This window comes from Canis aureus, chromosome 10 (assembly GCF_053574225.1).
Source record: "Canis aureus isolate CA01 chromosome 10, VMU_Caureus_v.1.0, whole genome shotgun sequence".
Taxonomy (NCBI): domain Eukaryota; kingdom Metazoa; phylum Chordata; class Mammalia; order Carnivora; family Canidae; genus Canis; species Canis aureus.
In genome coordinates, this window is record NC_135620.1 from 65,391,816 (window position 1) to 65,417,388 (window position 25,573).

The 25,573-nt window shown below is 45.3% G+C and overlaps 1 long non-coding RNA gene across 2 annotated transcripts in view; it reads right to left on the minus strand.

The window, feature by feature from the left end:
- Nucleotides 1–2,470: 2,470 nt before the first annotated feature.
- The window catches only part of LOC144322616 (uncharacterized), a 71,262-nt gene continuing 48,159 nt past the window's right edge, over nt 2,471–25,573 (minus strand). The window contains exons 3-5 of one of the 2 annotated variants that reach the window (XR_013388275.1): nt 17,533–17,623; nt 11,720–12,972; nt 2,471–2,577 (exon numbers count right to left, since the gene is read on the minus strand). This is a non-coding gene — a long non-coding RNA (uncharacterized LOC144322616). Of the gene's footprint in view, nt 2,578–8,823; nt 10,940–11,719; nt 12,973–17,532; nt 17,624–25,573 lie in introns of those variants that run through there. The other variant, XR_013388274.1, reaches the window with a different exon arrangement.

Genomic DNA, 25,573 nt, shown 5'->3' on the forward strand with positions numbered 1-25,573 from the left:
AAAAATAACCATAATGAGTAAATTAGATAGTTTGGCTGGACAGTGATAGATGCTGTGGAAAATAATAGAGCAAGGGAAAGGGGTGAGAGCGCTGGGAAATACCATTCTCCCCGGGCCACTGGGTCAGCAATGATCTACAGAGGAACAAGGGCATAGACATGGAGATGTTCAGGGAAGCCAGAGAGAGTTCCACCGCACATCTCACACCCACACACACCCACACACACCATACACACCCCACACACCCACATACACCCACACCTCCCCCCCCACACACACCCAGACAGGCAGACACATACACAATCACAAATCATCCATCCATACGGGAAGCTGACTTATGCTGAGCCCAAAAGGAAGCCCTAGAGATGCACACACAGTACTTGCTCCCTAACCAACTGGCTGTGCATCTCCTCCTTTGCTCCTTTGGATCCTTTGTAACATTTCCACCACAGGCGTACCCGGCCTTCTTTCACATTTTCCGGAACAAGGCCTTTGCCCTTATTCAATGCAGCCAGCTTGATTTTCAGACATCTGGGGTGGTTCTTGCATTCTTGAGTTAATCTAAGTGAAATCTGCCTTCACAGTTTCCATCCACGGCCCTGGTTGAGCAGACATGGGAGGAAGAGGGAAGGCACGGAAGCTCTGGAGCAGTCAAGGCCTGTGTTTGGCCACAGCCCCACTGGTGCCGAACAAAGGGACTCCCTGCGAGGCGCAATGTTTTCAGACCCTCGGTTTCTCATTTATAAAATAGGGATAACAGTTGCATAATTGGGGCTCATGAAATACTAGTTCCTTCGTCTTGCCACTAATCTGAAGACCATATTTACCAAAATAAAAATAGCCCAGCCTGTGCCTTCAAGGGGCAGATCGATCTTCCAAGCATCACCTGTTCCTTCAGCCACTGCTCCTGTATAACAGACCAAAGTCCTCTCGCTTCCAGGCATGCCTCACTTTGCCTCTACTTGTCTCACTGTCTAGCCTTCCCCTATTTAGATTAATTGGGCTTAGGAGGCATCTTTTTGAAAAACTACCTCTAACCTCAGGTTGGATCAGAGCAGCCTGGGTAATGGAACCATCTAGACTTAGATTCAGGAGTCCACGGGGCCCTGGTCCAACTCCATATCCAGTTCCCTGTGCAACCTTGGTCAAGTCATTTTCCTTCTTGAGGACTTGACTGCTCTATTTACATGGTGAGGGACTTAAATGAAGTAAGTTTGTACACTTTGAGTTGTAGCTCAGATGCCCTAAAATTCTAGAACTCGGAGGTGGAGGGAGAGGCGGTGGCGAGGGGATCCATCCTGAACCCTTGGTGACATACCAATTCTTTGATAATTATGGCTTCAAGCCGAAAAGTGTTCTGGGCACTTTTATAAGCATTCTCACTTTATTATTTTGAAGCGTCAGCAGTATTTCCACGTGGTAATGCAAATGGCCCCGGATTAATACCAGGGAATGTTCTTGGAGCTTCCTGCTCACTGCCACCTATAACTGCACCTGTCTCTTCCAAAAAAAAAATTTTACTTCTTAATTGCAAGGCCTGCACTGAAGAATAGAATTGAATCTAGCATGTGGAATGAGAGATGTGTGAGTGTCTGAGGGTGTGTGTGTGTGTGTGTGCGTGTACATGTCATGTGTATTTGTCAAATTTTAAGAAAATGAGTCAGAAGCCATTTAAAATCTTTACCAAGATTACACAGCCAGAATTATCCTAAAAATTGTAATGAAAATCCAGAATTAAGTGAACCTAGCAAGATCAATTCCCAAAAGCTGCCTTTATAGTTGGCACGTCTCAACACCTGTTTTTCGACCTCCAGAGGCTCATTTCCTCAGTGGTTGCTCTAGAGTTTCTTCCCCTGGGAAGGGAGGATGGGGGACTAAAGGGGTCCCTCGAGGAGGGTAACGTTGGGGCAAGGGAAGCCACCTTCCTTTGTTTGGGTGTTTCGTCTGTAAGAGAAGAACCTGGCTTATGGAAAACCTCTGGATCCCCAACTTGCCATCTTCCAAAATCAGGAAGAGACATTCACTCAAACCAGGTGGGGAAGGGCAGTTGGCAGCACAAGTCTGAGTTTGGGGACAGCAGCATTACCTGGAGCCCCTCAGTGGGAAGGCGGTAGGGACTGCCCTCCATTCCCCCGGTTCCTCCTCGGTGCAGGTTGGCTTTAATAGGTCTCGACTGGCTGGCTCAGCCTCTCCCACTCCTCCCTCTTGGCTCCATGTCCCCAATAGCAGCAGAGAGTCGAGGATCACCTTGACATCCGGGGCTCCAGGATTGCCAGGGAGCAGAGCCAGGGTGGGGGAACAATGCATCATTCTCACGGTGGGTGGCAGGCTTAGAGGCCCACCCTCTTCATGGGACCTGTGGCTTGGGGCTCTCCAGATCTGCAGAGTGGCCCCCGAGCCACCTCCGTGGTCTGTGTTCACCAGGGGAAGCCCTGTTGTGATCGCTTGGGAACAAGAGAAGGTGGCCTCACCTAGAACTCAGGCCTCGGAGAACTTGGATAGGAGACTCCGATGCCTCTGGTCCTTGGCTCTCCCTTCACTCCTGGGCTCCTGCACCCAACCTCCAGGCCAGGATTGCTGCGAAAATGTCACGGGTGTTACTGAGTGGATCCAGAAAAGGAACCAAACTAAAATGACCAGATGGAAGTGCTTTCGGGTCTTGATCCATCTGGTAGCTTTCCCACTGGTTTGTCGGAAATTTTTGCTGCATGATCCCCTCACTCTAGATTTTTCTTTCGAAAGATACTTTTCCTCCGGTGCAGATGATAGACACCCTGCCTATGGGGCTCGACAGTCACTATCAACCAGAGCTTAGGAATATCAGTGTGGAGGAAATTGAGAACCGGGTGAGCCAGCCCAATAAAATATATGCTTGGAATGACTTTTATGTAAAACCAATTATATGTTAGGGGTCTGCTGAACAGCCTTGAACCCAGAGTTATGGGCGGGAATTGCCGTGTCCCTCCAAAAGGCATATGTTGAAATCCTAACCCCTATCATGACCAAATTAGGAGGTGAGGCCTTTGGGAGTAATTAGATCATGAGGACAGAATTTTCATGAATGGGACTCATGCTCTTATGAGAAGAGACCCCAGAGTGGTCTCATCCCCTCTCTGTTGTGGGGAGAATATAATTTAAAAAATGAGCCTATCTGCAATCAGCAAGAGAGCTCCCACCAGAACCTGACCATGTTGGCACCCAGATCTCAGCCTTCTAGCCTCCAGAGCTCTGAGAAATAAATTTCTGCCGGTTATAAGCTTCCCAGTCTATGGTGTCCTGTTATTCTGAATAGGACACCCAGTAATAGGCTCACGTAAGAAGTGGTAAGTAAATGAATTAATCCAGTGGCTTCCCAAGCGTTCGCACAGCCTCCAAAGCCCTACTTGATCCTAGGCAGCCCCTGGGTGCCTGCCCAACCTCATCGACAATCAGTGTTGACTTCTCTTGCTCCACATGCCACACTAGCCTTCTCGCTATTCCCACAACATCAAGCAGCAGGACCTGACCTCCGAGCCCTGCTCCTTCCTCGGCCTGTGCCGTTCTTCACGAGATGCCCAGGGCTCCATCCTCCCATCCCAAAGGCCTCAGTACAACCTTCCCCGGCCAGACGACTTACCATAGCAGCTGTTCTCCCTCCATCTCCGTGTCTGGCCTTACTCTTTATTATCACATTAATCACTATCTGGAGTTGGGTTACAGAGCTTTCCATTATTTTGCATCTGACTGTTCCACCAAAGACATAAGCTTCATGAGGCCAAGGGTTTCAGTTCTTGTTTGATCTTCAATGCCTGAAATAGTACCTGGCATACGGAGTCCTCTCAATAAATACCTGCTGGATTGGTTTTTAAAGGCTAACAAGTGGATTTTTTTACTGTCTTATATTTGTCAGATACCATGGTGAACATTTTCAGGTATACAGTTTCACGAGGGCCCTCTCTATTTGCTTTTTATCACCCCCCTCCATCTCCTTCCACCCGTCTTCCCACCGGCTAATGGAGTTTATTGCCTCGCGGCCTATGATTTCAAACAGTGTTGTCTGGTTTTTCACCCACAAAATTTAACACACTTATTTCTTCTTGTCCATACCTGTCTCGCCCTAGATCTTATGCTTCCAGAAGATAGCAGCATGTTCTTGTCCATCTCTTTTCCCAGAGCTGAGCCAATTCCCAGGCATACCTAAGAGTTCTCTACAAATGTTCACTGAATGAATGAATAAATGAAGGAATGACCTTGCATGTAAAGAGAAAAGAATAAGCAGAGGCAGAGAGAAGACAAGTATCTGACTCTTTTCGGACTTTCAGAGGCAGAGTGTTTGAAAATAGAATTTAGAATCAGTCAGATTTAGATTTGAACCCATCTTCACCACTTACAAATTCTTTAGTCTTGAGCAATTTACATATCCTCAGCTTTGGTGTTCCCTTCTGTAAGCCAGGAATAGATACTCCTACTTAAGGATTAAGTAATATAATGTAGGTAAGTATCTGGCATGCCAGTTCCTTTCTCCCCCGTGTGACACGAAATGGCTACACATTCTCAGAGTGGGATAACCAATCTGGTTGGATTATAGCTCTGGGGAGGAGTGAGAGAATGGGAACGGAGAAGCTGATTACCCATCTGTCTCTATGATGGCTTTCTCTATAGGTGATTTTTGTCACTTGCACATTGGTGACAAGAGATGCAATTCTTGGGCCAGCGAGAGTTCCTCCCTATTGCTTTAGCACAGAGGGTCCCTTCAACCTGGAAGTGCATGGACGTTCAAGATCTTTCTATGATCACATGAGGAAGACACATATACAAATTTCTCCGAGGGCCCTTTCTTTGAGTTTAATTATTTGTCAAATAACAGAATCTTAAGGGGCCTTGGAAGGATCTAGCTTCAGTCCAGCATTTAAAAAGTCTTTCAACATTCATTTGTTTTGGCTCTTTAAATTTTTTCTCTCAAAAGAAGATCCTGCTGCTGCTGCATGATCTCTGTGTACCTGTATCTCATAATCATGAGAGGAAAGATTTCTCGAAAATGAAACAACTATTCTGCTTATAAAGTTGCTTTACAACTTTAAAGGGGGGTTGCTTAGGGAACCAATGATCACACCTCTCCCTAAGAGTTCTGAACCTATTAAGAAAGAAACACTGGGGTCAAACAAGAGTCTAGATATTAGTGTTATTGCTGGGAAAGTGGTATTGGAGAATGTGACATGAGAGGTTCCTGTGAGCTTCTATTCTTTTTTCCTAAGTTCTAGATCTTGAGACCCGCACCTGAAGCAAGTCAGGCCTGACAGCTTCCAGCTACAAGGAGCATCATTACTTGTTTCAATGAATATAGAAAAGTCAAGAGACAAAGGCCACTCCTGAGTAGCATCATTTTATCCCATCCAAAAATGCTCTCCGGACCAAAGTAGACTTCTGAGGTCTCACCAATCAGAGATAGGAGGCAGGAAACCGAGCCATACTTTTAAGTAGGAAGAAGTTCCTATGTCACAGTCCAGAGGAAGATGCGGGTGGGGGTGGCTACTGGTTGTTCTGCTGCCTTTATCTTGCCTTAGTAGATCCCTGGCCCCTCATGAATTATTCCTTCAGAGTATGGCCGAGCATATGGCCTCCTTCTAAGCCAATCCTTATTTACACCATACCGGCTCTCTTTAGTTCTTCCCCACATTTTCTTTTTCAGAACCAGTGATTATTTTTGTCATCTTATCCCTGGATCTTCTCTAAATTCCATACTTTTTAAGTCAGGAGATCCTCAGAAATAACTGCTAATGCTAAGATCAACTATATGAGAATTAGATTTTCCAATAATAGGAAAATTTTCTCCACACTGTCTGATGCACAACTTATGGGGACTTATGGGGACTCCGAGTACTTCTTTCTGTTAAAAAAAAAAAAATTGATTGATTTAGAGGGAGAGAGAGAGAGAGAGAGCAGGGGGAGGGACAGAGGGAGAAGGAGAGAGAGACTCTTCAGCAGACTCCCTGCTGAGCACAGAGCCTGATGCAGAGGGTTGATCACATGACCCTGAGATCATGACCTGAGTGAAACCAAGACTCAGAAGCTTAACCAACTGAGCCACCCAGGAGCTCCTGAGCACTTTTTTCTTATTCAGTAAACAGTAAACAGTAAACAGCCCTCTTCTGAGCGGCTGCATTGTAGTTCCCCCAATGGCCTTCACCGATCCATTTGGCCAACCCCAAGGGTAAAGAACACCCCTAATTGTAATCCAGTTTTCCCAAGGGCTTGCTCTCATACCAATTTACATAAAAGTATAGCTGCCCTTCAAGTATCAAAGATGCTAAATAAATTTCTGAATAAACTGCCCTTCAAAGATGTTAATTAAGTTGCTGAATACTTCAACTTCCTCCAATTCACTCAGAGGAGAAAAGAGCCCCTGAATAGCCACTAAGCACCTGACCATGTTCAGACTCTAATTTCTTTTTTTTTTAATAAATTTATTTTTATTGGTGTTCAATTTGCCAACATATAGAATAACACCCAGTGCTCATCCCATCAAGTGCCCCCCTCAGTGCCCATCACCCAGTCACCCCCACCCCCTGCCCACCTCCCTTTCTACCACCCCTGGTTCGTTTCCCAGAGTTAGGAGTCTTTCATGTTCTGTCTCCCTTTCTGATATTTCCCACTCATTTTTTTTCCTTTCCCCTTTATTCCCTTTCACTACTTTTTATATTCCCCAAATGAACGAGACCATATAAAGTTTGTCCTTCTCTGACTGACTTACTTACTCAGCATAATACCCTCCAGTTCCATCCACGTCGAAGCAAATGGTGGGTATTTGTCATTTCTAATGGCTGAATAATATTCCATTGTATACATCAGACTCTAATTTCTGAGAGCCATGGAAGCACATGAGCAATTCTGGAAATGAGGACTGTGGTCCCAAGGACCAGGAGATAAAAGTTTAACTAACAGGAGATCGGAGGCGATCTGCTGAGGGTAATGAGGACCAAACACATGACAATTGTCTTTTGGAAACTAATAACAATTATGGCAACCAAGATAATAGCCCCTACATGATATTATACCCTGAGTCCTTCCTTTTCGTGGGGAACCTTGGGTCTCCCTCAATTATCTTGCTAATCAAAGAGGCAGTTGATGTTAGGTAGACCAAGCACTAAGCTTGGTATCAATTTTCTGGTGCTAGCATTCTCAGAGCTGTGACTTTGGGCAAATCACCTTATTTCTCTGAGCCTCAGCTTCCTCATCTGGAAGTTGGGCATGATACCTATGTCACAGTTTGTTGTATTGTTCAAATGGGATGATGGATACAAAAGCGCGTCGGAAACTGAAGAACTATGCAAACTGAAGGTATTTTTATTGCTAATAGCAGTTATTATTCCCCCATCCCTGCAAGGCATATAAAGGGATGAATATTACATTACCCATTTTACAGATGAGAAAATAGAGGTGCAGAGGACCCAAGTGATGGTAATGTTGGAAAATACCATGTGCATCAGAATCAGGTGGATCTGAATCCCATATTTTATTTTTTTTTATTATTTAGAAAAGATTTATTTTTATTTATTTATGATAGACATGGAGAGAGAGAGAGAGGCAGAGACACAGGCAGAGGGAGAAGCAGGCTCCACGCTGGGAGCCCAACGCGGGACTCGATACCCTCGATTCCCGGGACTCGAAACCGCTGAGCCACCCAGGGATCCCCTGAATCCCATATTTTAGCTATATGACCTGGGATTAGTTCCTTAACTTCTCTGAACTTCAATTTCTTTTATAAAATTGGTGTCTTGGGGCAGCCCGGGTGGCTCAGCTGTTTAGCGCCGCCTTCGGCCCAGGGCCTAATCCTGGAGACCGGGGATCGAGTCCCATGTCAGGCTCCCCACATGGAGCCTGCTTCTCCCTCTGCCTGTGTCTCTGCCTCTCTCTCTCTCCCTCTCTGTCTCTCATGAATAGATAAAATCTAAAAAAAAAAAAAAAATGGTGTTTTTGTGGGACTGGCCCAAGATAACACAAGGAAAACACATGATACATTTATCTAACACCTAAGAAGTGTTTAAGAAACGGTAACTGTTGTAATCATTTAATGAAGTCTGCTCTAGGTAGCAGGCTTGTTTCAGCCCTCGTTATTTTCCTGGAACTTTTAGTACTTTAATCAATGTTTTTGTTATTTCTGAAAGACCACGATCTGCAAAGCCCTTAACTACTTTTACTCCTTGAATCACTTTGTGTTCATGGAATACATTGCCAAAAGGGAGAGAGGCAGTCACACAGTAGGAAGCTTAGGAGACTGTGTTTTAGCTGGACAAGCATGAACAGTTTCGCCTTTGGAGAGCCACAGGCTCCTATTGGTAGCAATGTTTAAAGACCAAGCTAATTGGTATCAACTATGTATTACGTAAAGCAAAAGTGTTCCCCCCCACACATCACTTAAAAATACGTTTTTCAATAAAGGAAAAAGTGATGTAACATGAGCCTTCACAGCTGTAAACAGAGAGGCTTGGAGTGGAGTGGCAGGGCACCCCAACCCTTCCTCTGTCTTTCCTAAATAACAAAAGAAAAAGGTTGGCTGAGACAGGGTGTGGGTGAGTGTACCCCACGGTTCTGGGCACTGTGACTCTCAGCTCCCATCTGTTGGCTGTCTGGGCTCCCCACACCTCTCCCACACTGCTGGGATAGGGTGCCACCATTTGTCAGAAGACTCCAGACAGCCAGCAAGATAGTTCACTTAAAAACCTGTTCTGGGGGACGCCTGCGTGGCTCAGTGGTTGAACGTCTGCCTTTGGCTCAGGGCGTGACCCCAGTTTAAGGATGGAGTCCCACATCGGGCTCCCTGCAAGGAGCCTGCTTCTCCCTCTGCCTGTGTCTCTGCCTCTCTGTGTCTTTCATGAATAAATAAATAAAATCTTTAAGTAAGTAAATAAAAAATAAATGGATAAAAATAAAAACTTGTTCTGAGCCTCCTAGAGAAAGGGGCCCTTGGGTATTAACATCTAGGCACAGCCCAGGGCAGAGAGTCTCACTCTGATCTGGGCAGAAGAATAGTGTGTGTGTGTGTCCCTGTGTGTGTGATGTGTGTTTATGCAAATGTGTGCTAGTGTCTGTACATACGTGCTTGCGTGTGTGTATATACACACATACAACTTAGATTTCTCTGGAGTCCGCTTACTGCCTCAAGAGAGAAAGGCTGAGGTGAGGATTGGGGCCGACGTGTCTCCGGGAGGCCCGGGGTCTGGCTGCCTGCCAGAGCTCCCTCTGCCTCAGATGCATCTCTTGACTTTTCCTCCTTGCTCAGTGAACATCTCGTCCTCCCGTTCTCCAGGCACCTGGCCTTTTCCAGCAAAACCATCCTTGATCTCTAGCACTTGGGCAACCCTCCCTAATTACAAACTCCAAAATCGTGTTCCTTTCCCTGAGTCAAGCATTCTCCTTTGTGGTATTTACCAGGAGCATGTTTTGACATTGCTCTGAGTGATCCTTTTGTCTCACTCACTGGGCTGCAGTCTTCAGTGGGAGAAGGGGCAATGCGTGTGGTTGCGGACCAGGGTGGCTGAGCACACAGCAGATCCTAGAAAAGATACCTGGTATTCCAGGGAGCCTTGAGTGGAGTCATCCCTACTCTCTGCCTACAGTACCTCCTTGTCTAGTGGGCAGGGGAAGCCTGCAAATAGATCCTTACAGTCGAGTGTGCCAAGGGCTAGGGTGCAAGTTTTTACTAGCAGCTGTAAGATTAAATAAAGATAAGGAGAACTTTCTCTGCTCGGGCAATTCAGAATTCACCAGGGCAAGGGAGGTCTTCTAGGCCAAAGAACTAACAGCACATCCACAGAGGAGGGCCGTGGGAGGGAAAGCAGACCGGGGACTCCCCCGTATCTAAGAGCCAAAGTGATGTAGGCCTCAAGATGATAATGGAAAACGATGCCAGCGAGGGCAACTTGACTTGCATTCTTGCTTAAGAAGAGAAAGCCGATCCCCAAATTCTTTGATGGAAGCGAAGATCAGAACAATGGCCAACTGAAAGAATGTGGAAAATGGTTAAAAAAAAAAAAAAAAAAAACAGCTGCAGCTCCCTGGACTCCCTAGAGCGGATGGTTTAGACCAGAGGTTCCCCCAGTGTGGCCCCCCCAGCCAGCAGCATCAGCGTCACCTGGGAACTGGCTAGAAATGCAAATCTGCAGGTCCTCCTCTAGGACTACTGAATCAGAAAGTCTGGGGGTGCAGCCCAATCATCTGAGCTTTAACAGACCAGCAGGGGGATCTGATGCAGGCTGCGGTTGGTGAGCTACTGGCTTGGTGGGGGGGCAGAGGGCTACAGCTTTTTCATATATTATATGTAATATTGTATATTATATAATTCACAGAGGTTGATAAATGAAGAAGCTCTTGAAAATAGCATTTTATTTATTGGCCAGTAAACAGGGGTTTGACATATTCAAGGAGCCTTAAGTCTTAAGCCACTATCCCTTCAGGGCCACTGAGCTTTGCCAGCAAAATCAGTGCCTCCTGTTGCAAGACAGGTACTTTTGCCCAACAGCGGAGAGGAGGGAGCCTTGCTCAGGGCACCAGCGCAAACCTGGGACCTCGTCCGGCCACAGCCTGCCAAGCCTGCCTATGGGTCTGGAAATCAGGACAAGACAAGATTCCCACGTACAAAATTAGATCTTGGAAACAGGTTAGTTATCTTGGACAGACTTAGCAGGGAGGAATGTTATCGCCGTAGAGATCTACACACAGATCTGTACGAAACTGAACTGAAACTCCGCAGTCTTTTAAGAGAAAGCCACCAGCCAGAGAGAGCAGAGGAGGTACAGGATGCCCGTGCTCCTCCCCGCATGGAAAAATCAAGAACTGGGCTTCTGTGGCCTATGTGAGGTTGACCTCTCCCTCCCCATGGCCATGGCCTACTTTCCGCTCAGGTCTAGGCGCATGCAGCCTTCAGGGGACACTTCTAGATGTACGGGCCTCCCACAATCACCTGTCAAAAGGAAGGGACACAAAGTCCAGGAGAGAGTGGCCACTCGAGGTGTTTAACTTGCTTAGAGGCAGACTGTAATTACCCCGCGGAGTGACTGAATCAGCAAGGCACCGTGTATGGTGTTGCTTGACAACTGTGAAAGCAGCTCTGGATGTCGTGTAAATACTCTGTTCCTTCACCCAGGTCATTAACTTTTAGCACCTCATTCGTTGTTTGGCTGCCTCCCTCTCCTCGGTGATCTGGCCACTTCTGTGGCATAGGGCAGGAGAAGCACTAGGGGTTTCAGAGGCAGCCGGACGTGGGCGACACGCACCAGCTGGGTGACCTTGGGTAGGTCTTTTCGCTTCTCTGAACCCCAGTTATCTGGGAAAGCAAGAAAAGAGGAACCTGCCGTTTCTATGAGGATGGAGGGAGATGCTCTTTACAAAAAAGCAGGGACAATGACTGGTCCCCTCTAGGAGATCACCGGACCTTTTTGGTGCCTTTTCCTTCTCCGGGGTCCTTGTGAGACGACCTGAGATCATCAACGTGAAGGGCACTGACATACAAGTGTTGGTCGGCTATTGCTATTCTTCTTCTTTTTCCTTTTAATTTTTACCTCCAAGCTTTTCTTTACCATAGTTTTACTTTTCATAGGAATTTCACAATAGTAGCTTTAGAAAAGACACCAAGTGTCATGCCCACAGGTACCGCATGTCCCTTTTTTTTTTTTTTTACAGTTAAACTCCACTCCAAGGAGTTACCTGTGGTTTTGCAGTCAGGACCAGCTTTTGAGCCTACCTCGGTCTGTTGCTCCAATTTGTCCCCCTGGGAGAGGCCTTGGAGGTCCTTGTCACCCAATGCCCAAGCTGCAGCCACCAGGGACTTGTCCAAGGTCACATAACAAACCGCAGGAAGCACCAGGATTGAACTCACAGCTCCCAGAGCTCAGCTCCAAGATCTCTGCTCCTCTGTGTGTTTGAGTCACGCTCTCTGGACCCAGGAGACAGGCAAGCTCTAAATCGTCCTTTCCCAATCACAGAGGAACCTCTGCTTTGGCAAAGAATTCTCAGAGGTTGCTGACTTTGTGCAGCGTCTAATCCCGGAGTGAGGTGGGGAGGCTGGGGGGTGCAGGGGGGTGGGGGGGGGGGAGGGAGATCTTTGGGAGCTTAGTTCCTGTTTATCCGTATTTCATTCTTTTAGTCCCTGGGGCTATAATATCCATTTAGAAAGATTAAATCAAACAGGATTGGGGACAGAGAAAGGGGAGCTAAGGCAGAGGCAGGGAGAGAAGAACGTGGAATTCTCTAAGCATTAAAATAAAGAACCTAAGACATTCCTAATTCTCAAAGAGGTCTCACTTCTTAAAGACCAGCTGCTCCTTGGGCGATCACTGGCAGGTGAAAGCAGTTTGTGTGATTTTTTTTTTTTTTTGTCCATGAACCTGGCTTTTCTTTCCAGCATTCTCAGGTGCACTGGAGCCCCTGGGAAGAGAGAGGACTTTTTCAAAAGACACTTCCACCTCCTAATCCCTGTGCCTACAAACCAAATATTGATCTATTTAGTAAACCAGCCGGTGGGAGGAGAGATTGTAAAGCCCTGTTTACTCAGCAGTTGGGCCCCCCTGACAGCTGTTCAATGGGGGATTATGATGTCACAGTGGTAATTACACTATAAACAAGGGATGGGGGGAGAAGAAAGCATGAAAGGAAACTGTGGGGCTAGTTACCAGGCAACCCAAAATACGTAACCTGAGACCCGACAAGCACGTTAATTTTCTTGCAAGCCTCCCAGATGTCCTCACTTTATGGCCAACGCTCAGTTTCAGTTTCAATTTGTTTATTTGCCCTTCTTTGGTCACAAATGTGGAGTTGAAAATCCTGGAAGAGAGGAGAGAAAGCCGAGAAAGATGGGAAAGGAGGAGGGCTTGTGCTTGCCCCCTGGGAGGCCGGCAAGTCCTGAGAGAGCTAAGGGGCTTGCTGGTGTCTTTTCAGAAGGAGGCGGAGGTCACTGCCCAAGGAGGGAGCTGAACCAGGTGCATCAGTGAACGGCACCTGAGAAAGTGACCCCGGGGGGGGGAGAGAGGAGAAAGGGGAAAAGGAAGAGAAAGTGAGATGAAGCCCGTGAAGTGAGAGGAGGAGAAGATTCCACTGTGGGTTCACCCCCGCCCTGCCCCGCAGGCTAGAAGGGGCCCCGGAGGCCCACAGCCCCACCTAGTGGTTGCCCCCACATCATCTTTCCTACCTGTCCTGACCAAAAGCTCTCTATAGGGCCGGGCAGCCTGGCCCCTTCTTCTTCTTTTTTTTTTTTTTTTTTTTTAATTTTATTTATTTATTCATGAGAGATACAGAAAGAGAGGCAGAGACAAGGCAGAGGGAGAAGCAGGCTCCATGCAGGGAGCCCGACATGGGACTCGATCCCAGGTCTCCAGGATCACACCCTGGGCTGAAGGCAGGTGCTAAAACCGCTGAGCCACCCAGCCAGGCCCCTTCTTTAGACAGCTTTATCCAGAAGGTACATTGTTGAGCTGAAATCAGGAAACGTAACTCACAGGCCCACAGGGACCCAGAAACAAGGACTAGGACACCCTGGGTTTTTCTGCTGGATTCTCATCCCATTCGCAGTTCTCCCTCCCAATGGGCTTTTGTTCTTGCTTTTGTTTTAATCGGGTTCTTTCCTCCCCCACTCCCTGAACAATTTTTCCATTTGTCCATGTTCCTCTTATAATCCGGGCTTTGAAACGAGACACCCGGTGGGGTGAGGTCTGACCTCAGGGAACTAAGCAGGATGGACCTCGGCACCACCTCGGGGCCCCTCTCTTTGCGGAGCAGTAGAGGTGTGATGACCCAGCCTGCGTGGCCTCCGCCGAGCTGACCGTGAGACTTGCAGCAACTCGGCCGCTGGTGTTGAAGTCATCCAAGTCATCCAAGTCATCCGTAGCTCAACACCTGCCGCGGTGACAGTATTTACACCACGGTTATTGGCAAACACAACAGATCAGGGCTTCGCTTCGCCATCCTCCAGACAGCGATTCAGCAGCTCGCTACTCCTGCTGGCCAGTCACCCCGGCTGGGATCCAATGATTCGCGGGGCACTGGTGGAGACTGTGGCCGGGGCGCCCTGCAAACCACAGGCCTCCACACAGAAGCTACAGTTGGAACCGGATTCTAATTCCCCTTGACTGTCTTCCACCCACATAGTGGCCACAAGATGCTGAAGGGCCAGGTTGGGGGTGGGAAAACAGGTCCCCCGACCTGGACGGTGGAGGCGGCTGCTGCTCTGGGCACCGGCGCCAATCCAGCAGCTGGTACAGTCAACTGCGTTTCTGCAACCTCGGGGATTCCATCACATTTCCTCTCCTCCTAAATTCTAGTAATAACGGTCTAGAATGACAGTTTGGTGACAAGGCTAAATTCCAGTCCTGGCTCGGCCACTCCTTCAGTATCTGATGGGAAGCCCCTGCCTGTCCTTCCCTGAGCCTCAGTTTCCCTCGCTGTCAGCACGGGGCTTGAGGCTGGGGACCTCTGACTGCAGATGACTTTTGCAGCTGGCTCCAGCGTGGGCCACGGCACCAGCAGCCTCACGGGCGCCCGGAGCAGCGCTCAGTCGTGGGGGAGGAACGATTTTCCACCCCATAATTCTCACTGTGTGGACTTGTTTCTCGCCCCCACTCCTGCTGTTGTCCTGGGGATGGTTTGTTTGTTGTGGCTCTCCTCAGATGCACTACGAGTCGGCCCCGATATTGCAGCCCTAGGCCACGTTCTCTCCCAGGGACGCTCACCCCAGTCAAAGCTGCTTCTCAGTCACTTCCTTAAACCCGGCCACCAAGCCTCAGACATGGCACAGATCCGGGCAGCTTGGCAAAGCCTCCATCCCTCTGCGGAGATCTTCCCTTTGGCTCTCACCTGAGCCTTTCGCAAGAGAAGATGCGGAAGGGGGTGGGGGGGGTTCTTCTGCCAACATGATGACAACTTAGGAAGCGGCCCAGCATTGCTGCTCTGCATCCTCAAGCTGCCTCCCTTTCAAGGGCCCAAGTTTGGAAGTTAGAGACTTGAACATCGTTTGCTAGCACATTTCTGATCTCCTCTCCCATCGCAGCTCCGCCTCCTGCAGCATCTGGACACTTCTTGCCCCCACTTCCCGGATCACTTGTCTTCCCACACGTGTCCCTGAGACTTGATTCCCCTGAGTGTCTGTTCCGATGGTACATCAGGCTTCCCTTTGACAACTCTGTGTGCATAGCAACGCTCCTTACTCCTCTCCCTTCCAGTTTAGCCTGTCAGCGTGTCGCTGTCTGAGTGATGTATTTACCTGCCTTTAACTCTTTCCCAAACCTTAGATCCATGAGCACAGGCGTTTTGTTTTGCTCACTTCTGAATCCCCAGTGCCTGGAACAGTGTCTGGCCCATGACAGATACACTGTAAATACTTGCCCAGTGAGCGGATATACAGTCAATCCTCCTTACTTGCATATTCCATGTTTCTGAATTTTCCCTAAAATTTATTTGTAACCCCCAAATCAATATTTATGACAGTTTCATGGTCATTCACAGACTTGCCCGGAGTGGTGGAAAATTTGCCCAGTGCACCTGTTCCCAGTGGAGGTTGAGCAAAGTGATGCTCTGCCTTCTTGTTTCAGCTCTCTTTTGTTTGCAGTCTACTTGGTGGCATGTTTTTCACATCTCTTGTTGGTGATTTCACTGTTTAAAATGGTCTCAGGCATAGTGCTGAAGGGCTGTCAGATGATCCCCAATGCTAAAAGGCTGTGACGTGCCTTATAGAGATAATACGTGTTTAGATAAGCGTCATCCAGGCATGAGTTATAATGCTATTGACCATGAGTTCAATGTTGATGAATCAACAATATGTATTAAATAAGGTGTCCTTAAACAGAAACACACATAAAACAAGGTTCTGTATTGATGGGTGATGAAAATGTTGCAACCAGAGGCTTGCAGGAACCTAACCCTGCATTTCCCCTAAGAACATTGGCTCCGTATTCTCCAATTCTGTGTTCACAGACACTTGATAGCTACCATGAATAATGAAAATCACGTGTACCTGGGTTTGAATTTTAAGTACTAACCCACTAAAAGCAGCAATTGAGTGATTATGATTCTCTGAATCTTAGATTCCTGTCAGTTGGTAATAATAGTGCCCATCCTCATAGCTGTTCAAAAGAGTAAGCTAGATGATTACTGTAACCAAATGCCTAGTACAGCATCTGGCCCATCAAGGATGGACCATAGTCATTCATTCCTCTTACCTTTCTTTTGTTCATAAACATATTTGCAATCCACAGGGAAAATACATTTTGCTTTCTTGTGTCATCAAAAGTATTTCTCCAGGTAGTTCTCAGGACTTTGAAACAGCCTATCAGCTGTCCTGATCCTTTCTCTTAGTGTTGGACATGAGCTTACACCAAATTTTGAATTATGCAATGAACAACTTTTTTTTTGTTAATGTCATTTTTTTTCTCTTTTTAAGGCATTTATGTCTTTACAATAAGCTCCCAGGAGTAGAATTACTAATTCAATGGGTACAAATGATTGGATAGCCCTGAAAGTAAGTTCTGATAGTGGTGATAAGAAGAGACTTCTTGGCAGACACTCTGCTGGGTGTGTGTGCACGGGACTTAGAGGTTCACCAAGTGATTCACCCATTTTCCTGCAGCTTTCAACTTCTCAGAGAATCTAGACCTGGGAAAAACCTTAGCAATTGCCTCATCATATCAAGAAGGAAACTGAGGTTGTAGGAAAGAAAGGTGGTATGACTAGTCAGTGCCAGATGAGGACTGAGCCCCAGGTCCACTGACTCTCAGATCAGTCTTCTTTCTACCACCCCTTGGCCATAATGAAAAGTAAAGTGTTTCTACTAGATGTACTAATGCTGCTTTCTCAAGCTTTTAGGACCTATTGCTTTGAGGAAAGGAAATGTGACAGAGACAGTATGTTTCCTACAGAGAAATTTAAATGTGCTATTCTGTTTATTTCTTCCTTTTTAAACTTCTGTGTCAATATAGTGTCAAATTGGATAAGACAGAGGTTTTGTGCTTAAAACAATGGTTCAATATCAGAGAGACCAACACAGAATCTAAAGCCAACCAGCACAGCTCTGTCTCTACACCTGTCATTGAAACTCTTCTCACTACATTCTTTCCATGGGAGGTAAAGACTACAACTCCCCCCGTAAGACTGTGTAACACACACTGAGCAGCACTTTTCTGATACAGTGATGGCATAAACCATCATGGTGGTAATTAATGGTTCCTAGAGAATGACAAGGCCTCGAGGAGTCGTCTGTTCTATTAATCCAATTTTCAAACCACGCTAAAACTTAGTTGTCTACATTGCCTCAAAAAGCTCCCTGTGATATCAGGATAGAACAAAGCAGAATTGGAACTACTCAAGAGTCCCAAGGAGCTTTTATGATTTTAGAAAATACAGCTGTTGTTCAGTCTCACCAAGAAAGAAAATTCCCCAGATATTCATGGAACCTGTCTCCATGCTGGGCCGATGGAGCCAATGATTCTTAGGTTGAAACTAAGTAAATAGTTTCACAGAGACTTATGCCTCAGTTACAGTCTTGAGTTGAGAATGATGAGATGGGCTTACCTGTCATCAGAAGAATTGCACTGATGTAAGAACAAACTTTCCATTTTCTCTCTATAGAAGCAAGAAGCCCCATGTGTTTGCCCAAGATTGCCTATCTTTAGGCAAGGGAAGGGAAGGGAAGGGTAAAGGAAGGGAGGGGAAGGAAAGGAAGAGAGAGGAGGAGAGAAAGGATAACCTTTGAGTTCCACAGAAATCTCTCATACAAAAGAAAAATATACATAGACCATATAAAAAGAAATGCATATCCCATTTCCTTACTTTTTAGTAAAAAATATTTTCTCTTAACCAAAACCTAAGAGTTCTTTTCTTTCCACTTGGATATGATTAAGTGTCTTTTATTCCAATCAGCAGCTATCTTGTATGTCTTGGATAAAGGGTCAACCTCTTCTCCCTGGAGCTAGCTCTTATTTTTCCATAAAGACACTTATCTACTCTAACATTGGTACCAAGGATAATAGCCAAGATTTTAGCTATGTTTAATAAGGATCCATCAGCAACTATGTGTCTAGTATCCAGCAAATACTCAGCTCGGTCCTAGGGAACTAGAGATGTACAAATCACTGAACAAAAATGTATTCAACTATTATTTAGCTCCTGCTCTATGATGACAGACATATTTCCATCCTAGATCCTGCCCTTAGGGATCTCAGAAGGGAAATGGTCAGATAAAGAAAAAAATTAATCTGAGTGACACAGGAATAGTAGAGAGGAGTGTAAGTTACAAAAATAATACAAAGGGAGAAAGAATTGTCAGGGGAGTAGGGGTGATCATAGAAGATTCCACTTAGAAGTTAACTGCTGGGCAGCCCAGGAGGCTCAGAGGTTTAGCTCTGCCTTTGGCCCAGGGTGTGATCCTGGAGATCCGGGATCGAGTCCCATATGAGGCTTCCTGCATGGAGCCTGCTTCTCCCTCTGCCTGTGTCTCTGCCTCTCTCTCTCTCTGTTTCTTTCATTAATAAATAAAATCTTTAAGAAAAAAGAAAAGTTAAAAAAAAAGAAAAAAGAAAAGTTAGGAAAAGAAAAAAGAAAAAAAAAGAAAAAAGAAAAGTTGACTGCTGATTTGTAAGTTTTGTAGAATAATTAGGATGAATGACCTAGAAAGAGGAAGGACATGACAGTCAGTTGGAACCTTCAACATGGAGGCCTTGAGCTGTCATCCAACAGAGGGGACATTAGATTGGAGGTATAGGTAAAGGACCAATGATAAAGGCCATTGAATGTCATGGTGAACATTTTAGACTCTAAGAAGAGGCACCAAAAGGATTTTGAGAACTCCCTTGGGCAGCAATATGAAGGGTAAGCTGAAGGCATTAGAGATAAGATCTTACAGGGAAGAAGAGCTCTTTGCCGTGGTCTCAGAGAGTAGAAGTGAGGCAGGGAGAGCAGTAAGGAAGGGAAAGCAGGGGAAACCATGTCAGGGTACTTGACCATAGATAAATTGCCCAAGAAGTGGAAATCCTATCCAACAGGTCAGCATTTCTTAGGAGGGATCAGAAAATGCCCAAGCCTGGTAACATACCATAGGATGGTCCTAGACAACTACCTCTAGTTTCTGAGCTTTCCTTTCTTAATCTATTCATAGTCCTTTAAATGAAAGAAAGCAGATATTGCTCATAAGTTTTCTCTGGATCCGTTGGATGCACAGCTCTCTGACTTGGAAGCGGTATTAGCAGAAATCATCCTAGGCTGAGTCTCACAGCAGAACGAATGCCAAGGTGAGACCCCATGGGCAACAAGGACTATAATATGGCCACTGTCAGTTAGGAGGTAACTCCTCAAGGAAATATTGAGAAGCCAGGAACATAGCCTTCTTCCCTCTATGTCCTTAGTCAAAAAGCTAGAGGAAGCTGGACAGAGAATATTTGCTTGATGGGTTTCCTAGGAGGAAAGAGATAGTGAGACCACAGTAGCCTCCCAAGGCTCTGCTTTGGTGGGAAAGCTTTCACTTGAGTCTCTGCCGACTAATTTAGCAAATTATGTGTGTCTCCCTGAAAATGTAACCACTGGGAAAAGCTGAAAAAGGAAAAGTATACAAGGGTTTCAGACACCCAAAATGGGAGGAGGGATGTAGCTCCTGTGACATATATACATCCTATCCTCTTTAATCCTATTGGTTCTATTAGATGTCTCCTTAAAGAGTGACCAAGCGGACAATCCCATTCATAGTTCTGAATCAAAGCGATTGAGGCCTTATATGACTAAGGTAACCTCACTGACTGTACTGAATTCTATCCTAAAAGTTCAGAAGGGCATAAGGATAAAGTGGCTCAGTAAACAATGGGGCAAACAAATAAAGAGGGTTATAAACCATCATGCTAGGCGATGCACCATAGAATATACTGAGAGCATTGTTAAATTTTTTATTAGATCAGTCTTTGAAAGAGCATGCCTTGTTATTTTAATTTCAATTATTATAACTCACATCACTGGATTCTTGTTATACCAGCCCTACTACTTAAAAAAATTCACGACAATTGGCAATTCTTTTACCTGAAGGCCCACAAATTACACTAAAAAGAATCAATAATTTTCCCTAATCATTTATTTTGAACAAGCCTTGAATGGAGATGAACGTGGATGTGAAATATCTTATGAACCTACCAATTTTGATCGAAAGGACAGATTTGTCACCACATGAAAGCACAGTGGGTAATTACCAGGTGGTTGAAATGACAATTAACTCCATCGTTAATAATTATAATTTGACAGACAATAAATCAAGATGGCAGCCATCTGTAAATAAACACCCACGGAGCCAGCTGAATAGTATTGCACAATAGCTTAACCTCATAAAACCAGCAAACTAGTTCTGACTGGTGAGCAAGTAAATCTCCCAAAGACCAGAGAGAAGTAAATTTTTAGGTCACCATGTTCCTACATTTCTCAGCTGGATACAATTGAGGGCCTAATGTTGTTTTATTTTGTTTTGTTTTTATTTGATTTTTTTTCTAGGACAATTATTGTTATTTTCCACAAAACATTTGCTCATTTTAAAATATGGGATTATGACTTTTTGATGCAAATGGAACTATCTTCTCAAATAGCTCTCCCCGGGGGCCTTATATACTCCTTAGGAAAATTAGCCCTGACCAGAGAGCAACAATTACAGACTTACTGCTCCCCTTTCTTGAAGACCTCTCCCCACTTATCTTCCATGATACTCCCCTACTTTTTCTATTTTTTAGGATTCCTTCCTGATTTTTGATGATAACAGTGATGTTAGCATCAACAATAAATGTCACGTATATTCTTTGTTACTGGCTGATGACTGATTTCTGTGCATTTTATTGGTTAATTCTCTTAACAGTCCTCTAATGTGGAAATCTTTTTTCTAATTACCCTTGAGAATATGGAGGCCGAGAATCATCCAGTCACTTCTCCATGGTCATAAAGCCGGTAAATGGTGGAGCAAAGATTTTTTAACTCAGGTGGGTAACCCCAGAGCCTTTGCTCTCAAGTCTGCCACTTTATCTGCATAATCTTTTTTGTTGTTGTTCCCAAGTTTTATGCTTGTCTTTTGTTTTTTGTTTTTTTTTTTTTTTCAAATCTCACTAAATACCTTTTCATTGGTCTGTCTTAACTACTCCTACACATATGTGACCTCATTGCTAAGGATTCCCAAATCTATCTTTATCCCAGGTCTGCCTCCTGAGTATCAGATCTTTGTAGCAACATACTGCTATGGTCCCCACTTGGAGTCATTCTTTCATTCAGCAAATATCTATTGAACAACTTGTGGTCAGGCACTGTTCTAGGTATAGGGAACAGAAAGGGCAACGATACAGGAATCAGTGCCATCATTGTACAATGTATTTGAGATGCAAGAGAATGGGGGGAGACAAATAATAGATAAAGCCCAATGGTAAAATAAAGACAGGTAGTGATATGTGCTAAAGAAAAAAATGCAGAAAAGAGGGGGATGCACTGGGAAATCAGAGGTAAGAGGGAGCCATTAATTCTAGTAAGGCAATCAGAGGAGGCATCACTGAGTAGATGACATTAGAGTGAAGACTTGAGGAGGGGAGGGAGATGATTGGGTGGGCATCTGAGGAAAAGCCATTCCAGGCAGGGGAACAGTCACTGGAAATTCTAACAGGCAGAAGCGTGTCAGGCGTGTCTGAGGAAAACTGAGGAATCCAATGTGGCAGAGAGGTGCCAGAGAGGGCTGGAGTAGAAGGGGGAGTCTCAGCGGAAATAGGATCAGGGGCTGTGAGGCTTGAGACTTGCAAATCACCACTGTAAATCCTTTGAGATTTTGCTCTGAACAAGATGGGAAGAATATGGAAGCTATGAAGGGTGGAGTCATGACCCGACTTCCTCTTAAGAGGGCCACTCTGGCTGTGGTGTTCAGAATAGTCTAAGGGAGAGCAAGGTGGAAAGCAGGGAGGCACTTTAGGGGACCATTTCAATAATCCCCATAAAAGTCGATAGTGGCTTTGATAAGAGTGGTAGCAATGAAGATGGTAAGAAGTGATCGAATGCTGGACATATTTTGAAGAAAAAGTAAATTGAATTTGCTGAAGGATCAAAAAAGAGGATTTAAGAGAGAGGAATCACAGAGGACTCAGAAGAGTTGCCATTTGCTAAAAAGGGGGAATTTGCCTGGAAACAGGCCTGGAGGTGGGACTGGGGACAATTTCAGGAGCTTAATGTTAAATATTCCCAGGTGGCTTTTGTAACATGTATACAAAACAAACATCTATCATTTCCAATTGAAAACACACACACAAACCCCACACATTTCTCCTATATATTCCTCATTCCATCAACGATATCACCATCCCATCCTGACATTCATGCCAGATTTAAGGACTGTTTTTCATGCTCCCCTCCCCTTCAGTCCCATACTGAAATGTCCCCCAGTTCATTCCTCTCAGCATCAGACAAATTTTCATTCCATGAATACACCTGGTTTTCCTGTTTTAGCGTACAAATCCTTCCCTAGATCTAGAGGATCCGCCTAATTCCTTTCTGCCCTACTTTGCTTGGCCAATATCAACTTCTTCTTCAAGCTACAACTTCAATCTCTTTTCTTTGAGGCCTTCCATGAGCCCATCAGCAAAATTGTCTGCTCACTCCTCCTACTGAAGTATCACTTACCCATCAAGCGTATAACTTTTCCACTTTGGGGCATTTGTTGGCATTTATAGTATAGCATGCATGTGGGAGTGACGAGAGATGAAGCCAGAAGAGGAGAAAGGAGTGGGTTTAGGAAGGACCTTGAATGTAATGCCAGGGGATTGTACTTAGTTCTGAGGTTATTAGGAATAATGGCATTGTTTGAAGAAGGCGAGGGGCCCGGTTTAATGTGAAGTCCTCAAGGTTTCACTCCATTGACCATGGGAAGGGTGAACTGGATAGCAAAGTAAGTCAGGCAAAACTCGGTGACCTCCTGAAAGAATGCAGGAATAATGAGGATGAAGATGAAAAAGATAGGACTTTTCTGCACCACACTCCATGGCGCTAGGGAAAATAACATTTATTGAGTTTTGCCATTTTATCAGGCACGGATTTAAGAACTCCCCCGGTGTTAACTCCCTTCATTCTCTCAACCATGTCATGAGGGGGACGGTTTTCTTACCCCCATTTTGCAAAGGGGTTAAACTAAGACACAGATTTCATAAGCTGCCCGAGTCACACAGCAATTAACTAGTGGAGTCTGGATTTAAACACAGTCCTTCACTCCAGGACCCGGGCTGCCCTCCCCTACTCTATACCTCCGACCACATAGTGAATTAATATAAAACTATATTTAGCTGCACGAGAATGTTTTATAACCCTTATCAATCCAAATTGAACGTCTACTTCAATCTTTCTGTAAAATCACCCTCCCAAAACACACGATTCGTGAGCAGTATATTCCATAACTTGTGTTTATATGGATGCTTAGCCACTATGTGATGTTTTTCTTAGCCTTTTTTCTCCCTCAGTCAAATGAGGGGAAACATCCAGCATATGGAAGCATTTCCACACTGCAAGTTATACTGGAGGGGAATATTATGCAATTTGCAAACACTGTCAAATGAAATATAAATATGCATTAGAAAAATGCTACACAGAGACAAAAATATCTTTGTATCGAAGATCCATTCCGTCAATCATTTTTTCATTCAACAAACATTAATCAGGCACCCAGTGGATGGTGGGGGCAGTGGTCAGCAGTGAGATGACAGAGGTGAATAAGACTTATGCCTTGTCATGAGGAAACTCACAGCCCTGTGATTTTTATTTTTAAATGGCCACAGCTGGATGAAACAATTGCCGTTGACTCTCTGTAACCCTCTGAAAGATAAACAGAGCTCTGTGCTTTGATTCGGATAGAGCTGTGGCCTCTAGCTCCACTTCTTAGAAGCTGGACACATCACTTCTTCTATCTGAGCCTCAGTTTCCTCAACTGAAAAGGAGACACTCCTTTCCATGGTGGTTATGAGAACTGGGGATTATGCACAGCACATAGATCCCAATTTGAACCAATGAATAGTAAATGAATGACTACCGTGGCTTTTCATTTTTCAGTCATCAGTAAGCTTCCCTAGGGTCCAGTCAAAAATTCGCAATGAACCAAATATCACCACCTGTTCCAAAACTAGCAAACAACAACAAACAGCAAACAAAAACCTCCCTAGTGACGTCAAGTAGGAAGGAAATGGCCCTGCTATCAGGAATTGAGTTAACCAAGTTCTTGCAAAAGCAGCCAATGCCTTGTCACCACTAATGCACACCAGGAGGAAGGACAAGCTCTTTGAGCATCAGCCTCTGGATGTGGATTGAAACTTGCTAAAGAAATGGCGAAGACTCATACGGCAAAGCTGAGCCCAGTATCCCTGGAGAGAGAGAAAATTGGAGTTTTCCTGGACATGTCCTAACAGGTTTTCTTCAAAAAAGTGACACCAGGGAAACAGTTGGTTCTTTGCTGACAAGGGGACCCCAGTGAACAAGGTTTTAGGAACAACACAGTCCCACCCACCGTTCCAGCTATGAGTCAACCGGGGACTCCCAGTAAGAGAAAGTGGTCAGACTGGTTCCCCGACCTCCACAGGGCAGGCATCTTACCATATAAGGGATAACGAATGCAAGGCTAATTGGAGGAAACCAACAAATACTGAACACACTCCATGTGTCAAACATTGTGCCAGGCTCTCTTCCTTGGGCAACTTGTTGAATATTCACAATAACTCAATTAGGTAGGTAAGTAGGTAGCTATTATTTCCATTTTGCCGGGTATAGACACTAAAACTCAGAGAGGGTAAGTTAGAACTCTCCTGAAGCTGTCCAACAGATTTTCTCCAGAAAAGACCCCAAGATATAACCACTGGTACGCGAAATTTGAGTCTAGAGCTTTCTTGCCTCAAAACCTCTGTTCATTCAGTTATGCCTCTCCGTCTCTAATCTGAAATGGGTTGATACAGGCTACTCCCAAATAAGTCTCTGTTCTCTGTCACTGATCCCCAGCAGACTCAGCTCAGTGATGGGTATTCTCGGTCTCCTTACCCTTTGGCATCTGGTTGGGTTTGGCCAATGGGGGGACTGGAGAGTACAAGGAGAAAGACGTTGGGACATGTGTTCTCCTGTTTCCACCCAGCCATCCTTTTCTGAGCCATGCTGCATTCCTCCAGCTGTGGGGTGTATTGGGCCACCTCTCTCCCAGAGATCCAGAGCCCAAGTCCTACCTCTTGCCCCCTCCATCTGGGGCAGTAAGAGCTTCCTGATGTTGACAGCTCCTGAGTGCCTCACCATTCCTAGTGGATTCCCTTCATGGTACCCATGCGTCGTAAATACTCTCTTCACAACATTATATTCAACTAAACCCTTTTGAGCGTGCCATGAGTTTCCTGCTAAGATTCTAATGATATATATTGAGTTAAAAACGATTGTATATTTAATCCCACCATAGTTTAGGTTCTTAAATTGGTCTTTGGGTATCTAGTAAATAGTATCAACTTGCATCTTATGGAAATGAATCAGCTGAAATTGAAGTGAACACATTTTGTTTGGATACGATGAGCTCGCTGAAGGGACAATAAACTCCCCACATGTTATT